The sequence below is a fragment of the Triticum aestivum genome, chromosome 3A, assembly GCF_018294505.1.
Source record: "Triticum aestivum cultivar Chinese Spring chromosome 3A, IWGSC CS RefSeq v2.1, whole genome shotgun sequence".
Lineage (NCBI taxonomy): Eukaryota > Viridiplantae > Streptophyta > Magnoliopsida > Poales > Poaceae > Triticum > Triticum aestivum.
The window spans coordinates 481,585,204-481,595,519 of record NC_057800.1 but is presented as its reverse complement, the minus strand read 5'-3'; positions in this window follow the sequence as shown (position 1 = coordinate 481,595,519).

Below are 10,316 nucleotides of genomic sequence, written 5' to 3'. Positions count from 1 at the left end.
ACCTTCGGCCGGACTCCTGGACTATGAAGATACAAGATTAAAGACTTCGTCCCGTGTCCGGAAGGGACTTTCCTTGGCGTGGAAGGCAAGCTTGGCGATACGGATATGTAGATCTCCTACCATTGTAACCGACTCTGTGTAACCCTAGCCCTCTCCGGTGTCTATATAAACCGGAGAGGTTTAGTCCGTAGGACGAACAACAATCATACCATAGGCTAGCTTCTAGGGTTTAGCCTCTCGGATCTCGTGGTAGATCTACTCTTGTACTACCCATATCATCAATATTAATCAAGCAGGACGTAGGGTTTTACCTCCATCAAGAGGGCCTAAACCTGGGTAAAACATCGTGTCCCCTGCCTCCTGTTACCATCCGACCTAGACGCACAGTTCGGGACCCCCTACCCGAGATCCGCCAGTTTTGACACCGACAATTCCCCTAAGGGGAAAGGAAAGAGGAGGAAAGGGAAGGAAGGAGGAGACCTATTCCCATCTTTACTTCTCTCCCCTAGGTCCTGCTGCCATAGAGGGGTGCACCAGCCCCTTTTGGGCTGGTGTGCTCTCTTCTCTTGGCCCATATGGCCCATAAACTTCACGGGGGCTTACTGAAACAACTTCCGATGACCCGATGACTACCCGGTACTCCCTAAAACTCTTTCGGTGTCCAAATAGTACCGTCCTATATATCAATCTTTACCTCTAGGCCATTCTGGAGGTCCTCGTCATGTCCGTGATATCACCCGGGATTCCAAACAACATTCAGTCACCAAATCATATAACTCATGTAACACCATATCATCAATGAACGTTAAGCGTGCGGACCCCACGGGTTCGAGAACTATGTAGACATGACCGAGAGACCTCTCCGGTCAATAACTAATAGCGGAACCTGGATACCCATATTAGCTCCTACATATTCTACGAAGATCTTTGTTGGTCGAACCTTATGACAACATACATTATTCCCTTTGTCCATCGGTATGTTACTTGCCCGAGATTCGATCGTCGGTATCTTCATACCTAGTTCAATCTCGTTACTGGCAAGTCTCTTTACTAGTTCCACAATACATCATCTCGTAACTAACTCCTTAGTCACTTTGCTTGCAAGGCTTCTTATGATGTGTATTGCCGAGAGGGCCCAGAGATATCTCTTCGATACTCGGAGTGACAAATCCTAATCTCGATCTATGCCAACTCAACAAACACATTTGAAGATACTCGTAGAGCATCTTTATGGTCACCTAGTTACGTTGTGACGTTTGATAGCACACAAAGTATTCCTCCAGTGTCCAGGAGTTGCATAATCTCATAGTCGAAGGAATATGTATTTGACATTAAGAAAGCAATAGCAATAAAGTGAACGATCAATATGCTAAGCTAATGGATGGGTCTTGTCCATCACATCATTCTCCTAATGATGTGATCTCATTTATCAAATGACAACTTATGTCTATGGTTAGGAAACCTTAACCATCTTTTGATCAACGAGCTAGTCTAGTAGAGGCTCACTAGGGACACAGTATTTGTTTATGTATCCACACATGTATTTAAGTTTCCGGTCAATACAATTCTAGCATGAATAATAAACCTTTATCATGATTAAGGAAATGTAATAATAACCATTTTATTATTGCCTCTAGGGCATATTTCCATCAGGTTCTCCATTTATCTTTGAAGGGAAAAGCATTGACATGGTATAGGCTATGCGATGATATTGGATCTTGGAACTAGAATCAATTGAAATTGGAATTTCACCAAAAAAATATCCTATGCATCTAGTTCATCGTGATCGGAATTATATATATATGTAATTCCAATCATGAGCTCTTGAGAGAAATATATATATAATTTTTGGCCTCATGAAGGAGAAAGTATCGCTCTAGCCTGGGGGAGGCTTAAGTCAATGTTGTATTCATGCCCCAATCATGAGCTCTTGAGAGAAATTATCATTCAGAATTTTTATGCTCGGCTTTCTCGTGATGATCAATCCATGCTCGATACTTCTTGTACTAGATCTTTTATGAAGAAGCCTATTTAATTTAGGTGGGATCTTTTAGAAAGAATTAAATGAAACTCTGAAGATTCGGAACTCGACGAAGGTAAAGAGTCAGGTATTAAGCTTGAGTTTGATTGTGTTAAATCTTTTATGAATACCGATGCTTTTCACAAGTTTAGTACTAAATATGGGCTTGACTCTGAGATAGTAGCCTCTTTTTTGTGAATCATTTGCTACCCATGTTGATCTCCCTAAGGAGAAGTAGTTTAAATAGCATCCCCCTATTAAAGAACCGATCATAGTTAAAGATGAAACTATCATTTACAATGTTGATCCAGTTGTGCCTACTGCTTATATTGAAAAACCACGCTTCCTTGTTAGGATAAAGGAACATGCTAAGATTTCAATTGTGGTTCGCAAAAGCAATATTAAAGCACCTAAACCCTCTAAGCAAATTAAAGGATAACCTAGTGTTTCTATGATTAAAGATCTCCTGGTAGAAAATATTGATGGGCATGTTATCTATTTTTGCGATGAAGCTGCTAGAATTGCTAAACCCGATGAAAAAGATAAACATAGACCTGTTGTTGGCATGCCTGTTGTCTCAGTTAAAATAGGAGATTATTGTTATCCTGGTTTATGTGACTTAGGTGCTAGCGTGAGTGTTATTCCTTTTACCTTGCTAGATCATTGATGGCACGTGTTGCCACGCCCGTCCATTTTTACGATAGAATGATAGTCATTTTCACTCATATATATAGGCATGAAATATGTATGTTTATTTTATCCATCCTAGAAGAACATGCTACTTATTTCCATAAGTGGCTATTTCTCCATGTTCATATTAGGCTTGTGTGTCCTAGAAAATCTAAAAGAAAAGATTGGAAATCAGAAGTATTTCAGATTACAATGAAGAAAACCATGTTCCTCAAATCATGGTACAACCAATCCATGATTTATAGCATAAGAACACATGTCTACATATACAACAACACATCATTTATGTGCACACCAAACAAAAAATACAAATCAAAACTTATAAACCGACAAAACTAGAACCCTGAGTATGTGGTACTCACCAAAGCTCCACGCAGGAGTAACTGCAGTGACTGCCATCATAAGAGAATCTCTTTTGCTCAAAGCATCTGCAACCTTGTTTTCTTTTTTTGTATTCAATCTTGAGTAGATATCAAGGTCTTATGAAATGCAGTACTGTCTTTTGGGCGGTGTAGAAAGCCCTTGTCATTTTCATTGCAGAATGGAGGGAGTACTATACATCATTTCATGGACCATGCTTTGCTTTCTTCTGGTATGTCTTTGCAATGGCATTGTGTCTTAAGGTGTACTTCCTCATATTTGCGGTTGAAGAATTTGTTCTGATCTACAGTAAGAAAAGGTTTCTTAATCTCAATATCCAATGTGAGTAGGTTAATGTGAAACAATCGGTCAAGTTGTGTTACATGCCAAACAACTTACAATTTCTTATATGGAAGTATCAACGAAGTGATTAATAGTAAGGTAGGTCAATCCAGGAAATAACTAAATGGGTAGTATCTCAAGAAAAGTAGATATAATTGCTCCCTATTAAGCAACAACATGGTATATATTGATGAAGCAAACAACAATAGTACCCAAGGAGGCGGTTTCCTAATATAAGTAAGAGAACACCATCTATCAATTGAGAATCCTAAACTGAGTATGATTATGGAACTGTCCTTACTATATCTTTGAATTTGTGAACATAAAACCTATGTGTCAAATGAGAATTGCCTAAATTGTTTAGTTCTCCGTGCATGTGCATGCATGTTATGTGTCTCTGATAATTACGATACACCCCACATGCTAATGGTGGAGCGATTTAGGCACCTGCTTTATGAAAGATATAAGAATATATTGAGATATAGTTTGCAAAAAAAATAATATAAATGACCGCCAGCATAGTCATGTTGCTTCACTTCTTCTGAATGAACTTTACCCAATTTTATAACTGAGAGATACCTAAAGTAAATGGTGAAGAAGATCGCAAGCCAGCCACTTGATGCTACATAAAAACTTGAGTATCTTTTGATAGAAAAACTATTAGCTTCTAATGTGCAAGCTCCCCTCTCATCAGAATCTAGGTGGCCTTAAGGACCCAACAAAATGTGCAAGCTGAAAATAAGCTCAAGAACACCAAATGTGGTGGCATTTATGCAATAAATACCGACTTGCTTATACATTCAATCAGTCATCCTTAGACTTAATTTAAAATGAGAATATGTATATATTGAATTAGGAATCTGTCCATCAATGTAATTATCCACTTTTCATTTAAAAGCATCACAACCAGACAACCAACGCGAGATAAAAGAGCCTTAATCACCATTTTACCCTCATCTATTATTTTACACGAGATATTCTCACAAGCCGGTAAAATAGGCAACCTCGAACTATATGAAAATCTCACATTCATCTGTGTGCCTAATAGGTATGTACCGGGGGGTTATGTGCATGGCAGCAGACTATGCAAGCAGAGGCAACAATGACGGCAGTATCCCACGCTCCAGCTCGTAGCCTCTGCCTTCCGCAATTCATGGATCCCCTCATTGATTATTGTATGACTCGATTCAGCATATGAAGATACATGTAGTTCGAATAAGAAACACTCATGGATCCCCTCATCGATTGCTTTTTTTAATCAGAAACGCATGTCGTAATTAGTACCCATGACATCAACTAAACAATGAAATGTGTACCATGCTATTTTATTGGTAGTCAGAATATCTTACTGAGATGACTAAAAATGAAATTTTAATTATTTACTTGTAGAATTCATAGTTTGTCTTGATTGGGATCATGCCATTTTGGATCAGAATTAAGCATTTCAACTTTCCAGTCATGATAAGATAGTAAACAAGCAATAATATTATCAATAAAATGAGAAAATACAAATGATCTAGTGGAAACAATTAAATCAAGCTTCATAGCATAGAGGGACGGAGATGACCAAACAATGTATAGATTGGTTGCTCCAAAGGAAACATATAATCAACAACTTTTCCGTCAATAAAAATTGCAAAACACTTACACATATCCATAACACACGCTGCCTTCCATCAACAGCAAGAACCGAAGAGCAAGATCTAAGAAAAAAACGCATATGGGGGAGGTGGTGGGGCGCTCACCTTGTTGCTGCTGGCTTGTGTAGATTGGACAGAGGCAAGAGCTGCGGGCTTGGGAGGAGAACAACGGGTCATGGAGATCAATCAATCATGACCCAACATCGCTGCCTTCACGGAGAACCCAGCAGCGGAGGCGCTGTCCGCTGACTCAGTCAATCATCGTTCGTGATTAAACTTCATGGTTGTTGACTATCATACCCCATCCGGCCGCGTCGCTGGCGTCCGCGCCCCATCTGGTGGCGGCGCTCATGTTTGTGCAATCGAACGTCATTCGTGCGATCGAACGGACCATCGAGGGGTTGTCCACCTTGTTCGTGCACACCCAGCGTAGCCGCCATTGCAATCTGATACCCCACATCAGTCTGGCGGCGAAAGCGAAAGAGACCAGGTCACGACCATCCATTGTTTTAGGGTTCTATGCTTGTGTTGCGATGTTGGACGGGATGTTAGTACAGGCCAAGTAGTCCGGTAGGCCCAATTGAACGTAAGACACCCAAAAAAGCCACCGCAGCAGCGGCCCAAAAAGGCCAGCACAGCCTGACGCGTGTGTCAGCCTGCACACCAGATTTAGGTGGGACTAACAACAAATCCGACGGCCAAAAACGACTAAAAGTGACGATCCAACAATTAGAAATGCTAATGGCCTGAGAGGGCTGGAAGGGTGCTTAGTTTTAATGCATCTAAATACCAAGAAATTATGAATGATATAGATGTTACTGTTAAACTTGCCAATAGAGACACCAACACACCACTTGGGATTGTCAGAGATGTTGCAGTCTTGTGTGGGAAAATAAAATACCATACTGATTTTCTAGTTCTTGGTTCCCCACAAGATGACTTTTGTCCCATAATCTTTGGTAGACCTTTCTTGAACATTGTTAATGCCACTATAGATTGCCATAAACAAACTGTCAGTGTTAGCTTTGGTGATGAGTCTCATGACTTTAATTTCTCCAAGTTTAGTAGATAACCTCATAAGAAAGAATTACCTAGTAAGTATGAAATAATTGGTCTTGCTTCTATGGCTATGCCTCCTACTGATCCTTTAGAACAACCTTTGCTTGACCATGAAAATGATATGCACTTGCGTGAAAGAAATGAAATAGATAAAATATTCTTTGAACAACAACCTCTACTTAAACACAATTTGCCTATTGAAACTCTTGGAGGTCCTCCTCCGCCTAAAGGTGATCATGTGTTTGAATTAAAACAATTGCCTGACACTTTGAAATATGCTTATACTGATGAGAAAAAGATATATCCTATTATTATTAGTGCTAACCTTTAAAAACATGAAGAAGAAAGATTACTAAAAATTCTAAAGAAGCACTGTTCTCCTATTGGATATAGTCTTGATGATCTTAAGGGCATTAGTCCCACTCTCTGTCAGCACAAGATTAAAATGGAACATGATGCTAAACCCGTTGTTCATCAGCAACGGCGTTTGAATCCTAAGATGAAAGAAGTGGTAAGAACTGAAATACTGAAGCTTCTAGAAGTAGGTATAATCTATCCCAGAGCTGATAGTAGATGGATAAGTCATGTTCATTGTGTCCCTAAAAAGGGAGGTATTACTGTTGTTCCAAATGATAAAAATGAACTTATTCCACAAAGAATTGTTACTGGTTATAGAATGGTAATTGATTTTAGAAAATTAAATAAAGCTACTAGAAAAGATCACTACCCTCTGCCTTTTATTGATCAAATGCTAGAAAGATTATCTAAGCATACACACTTTTGTTTTCTTGATGGATATTCTGGTTTTTATCAAATACCTGTTTCACAACCTGATCAAGAGAAAACCACCTTTACTTGTCCTTTTGGAACTTAGGCTTATAGACGTATGCCTTTTCGGTTATGCAATGCACCTGCTACCTTTCAAAGATGCATGGTTGCTATATTCTCTGATTTTTGTGAAAAGATTCTTGAGGTTTTCATGGATGATTTTTATGTTTATGGAACTTCTTTTGATGATTGCTTAAGCAACCTTGATCGAGTTTTGCAGAGATGTGCGCAAACTAATCTTATCTTGAATTCGGAGAAGTGCCACTTTATGGTTAATGAAGGTATTGTCTTGGGGCATCAAATTTATGAACGGGGTATTGAGGTGGATAAAGCTAAAGTTGATGCAATTCACAAAATGCCATGTCCCAAGGACATAAAAGGTATTCGTAGTTTCCTTGGTCGTGCTAGTTTTTATAGGAGGTTTATTAAAGACTTGTTTAATATTTCTAGGCCTCTTATTAATCTTTTACAAAAGGATATTCCATTTGTTTTTTATGATGATTGTGTAGAAGCCTTCGAAACACTTAAGAAACTCTTAACTTCCGCACCTATAGTTCAACCACCTGATTGGAACTTGCCTTTTGAAATTATATGTGTTGCTAGTGATTATGCTGGTGGTGCTATTCTAGGACAAAGAGTTGATAAGAAATTAAATGTCATCCATTATGCTAGTAAAACTCTAGACAGTGCCCAAAGAAATTATGCTACTACTAAAAAAGAATTTTTAGCAGTTGTGTTTGCTTGTGATTAATTCAGATCTTACATTGTTTATTCCAAAGTAATTGTTCACGTTGATCATGCTGCTATAAAATATCTTATGGAAAAGAAAGATGTTAAACCTAGACTCATTAGGTGGGTTCTCTTGCTACAAGAATTTGATTAACATATCATTGATAGGAAAGGAGCTGAGAACCCCGTAGCAGATAACTTTTCTAGGTTAGGAAATATTCTTGATGACCCACTACCTATTGATGATAGTTTTCCTGATGAACAACTAGCTGCAACAACTGTTTCTCACAACACACCTTGGTATGCTGCTACCTCTTGAGCTTGTGTTCGTTTTTCCCTTGAAGAGGAAAAGGTGATGCAGCAACGTAGAGTAAGTATTTCCCTCAGCTTTTGAGAACCAAGGTATCAATCAAGTAGAAGACAACGCAACAAGCCACCGTATACCTGCACAAACAAACACCAACTTGCACCCAACGCGACAAAGGGGTTGTCAATCCCTTCACAGTTATTTGCAAAGTGAGATCTGATATAGATGGATAAACGGTAAAGTAATATTTTTGGTATTTTTGGTTTATGGAACGGAAAGTAAAAGATTGCAAAGAAAGTAAATAGGAAACTAAAATTGTAGGTCGGAAACTTATATGATGGAAAATAGACCCGGGGCCATAGGTTTCACTAGAGGCTTCTCTCAGGATAGAAAATATTATGGTGGGTGAACAAATTACTGCCGAGCAATTGATAGAAAAGCACAAAGTTATGACGATATCTAAGGCAATAATCATGAATATAGGCACATTTCCGTGTCAAGTAGACCAAAACGATTCTGCATCTACTACTATTACTCCACACATCGACCGACTCCTACCTGCATCTAGAGTATTAAGTTCATAAGAATAGAGTAACGCATTAGGTAAGATGACATGATGTAGAGGGATTAACTCAAGCAATATGATGAAAACCCCATCTTGTTATCCTCGATGGCAACAATACAATACGTGTCAGTTCCCCTTTTGTCACTAGGATCGAGCACCGCAGGATTGAACCCAAAGCTAAGCACTTCTCCCATTGCAAGAAAAACCAATCTAGTTGGCCAAACCAAATCAATAGTTCGAAGAGACTTGCAAAGATATCAAATCATGCATATAAGAATCCAGAGGAGATTCAAATAATATTCATACATAAGCTGATCATAAATCCACAATTCATCAGATCTCGGCAAACACACCGCAAAAAATATTACATCGAATAGATCTCCAAGAACATTGAGGAGAACTTTGTATTGAGAATCAAAGAGAGAGAAGAGGCCATCTAGCTACTAGCTATGGACCCGTCGGTCTATGGTAAACTACTCACGCTTCATCGGAGAAGTGATGGTGTTGATGTAGAAGCCCTCCGTGATCAAATCCACCTCTAGTAGGATGCCGGAAAAGGCCCCTAGATGGGATCTCATGGGTACATAAGGTTGCGGCGGTGGAAAAGTGGTTTCGTGGCTCCCCTAGAAGGTTTTGGGGTATTTGAGAATATATAGGTGGAAGAAATAGGTCGGTGGAGTCATGAGGGGCCCACAAGGGTGGGGTTGCACCCTACCCCCCTGGGCGCACCCTCCAACCTTGTGGACGCCTCGTGGCTTCTCTGACTTGCACTCCAAGTCCTCTGGATGCCTTCTGGTCCAAGAAAAATCATCGCGAAGGTTTCATTCCGTTTGGACTCCGTTTTGTATTCCTTTTCTGCGAAACTCTAAAACAAGGAAAAAACATAAACTGGCACTGGGCTCTAGGTTAATAGGTTAGTCCCAAAAATCATATAAAATTGCATATTAATGCATATAAAACATCAAAAACAGATAATATAGTATTATGGAATAATAAAAAATTATAGATACGTTGGAGACGTATCATATGCTAACTATGCTAATTACATTGTTGCTAAATATATACCACCTAGTTTCACATACCAAAAGAAAAAAAATCTTTTATGATTTAATACATTATTTTTGGGATGACCCACATCTTTATAAAGAAGGAGTAGATGGTATTATTAGACATTGTGTACCTGAGCATGAACGGGAACAAATCCTACGGAAATGTCATTCTGAAGCTTATGGAGGACATCATGCAGGAGATAGAACTGCTCACAAGGTATTGCAATCTGGTTTTTATTGGCCTACTCTCTTCAAGGATGCCCATAAGTTTGTCTTATCTTGTGAAGAATGTCAAAGAATTGGTAATATCGGTAAGCGTCAGGAAATGCCTATGAATTATTCTGTTGTTGTTGAACCATTTGATGTTTGGGGTTTTGATTATATGGGATCTTTTCCTTCCTCTAATGGGTATACTCATATTTTGGTTGTTGTTAATTATGTTACTAAGTGGGTAGAAGCTATTCCAACTAGCAGTGTTGATCACAACACTTACATTAAAATGCTTAAAGAAATTATTTTCCCAAGGTTTGGAGTCCCTAGATATTTTATGAATGATGGTGGTTCACACTTTATTCATGGTGCCTTCCGTAAAATGCTTGCTAAATATGATGTTAAACATAGAGTTGTCTCCCTATCATCCTCAATCTAGTGGTCAAGTTGTTAGCAATAGAGAAATAAAATTAATATTACAAAACACTGTCAATAGGTCTCGAAAGAATTGGTCTAA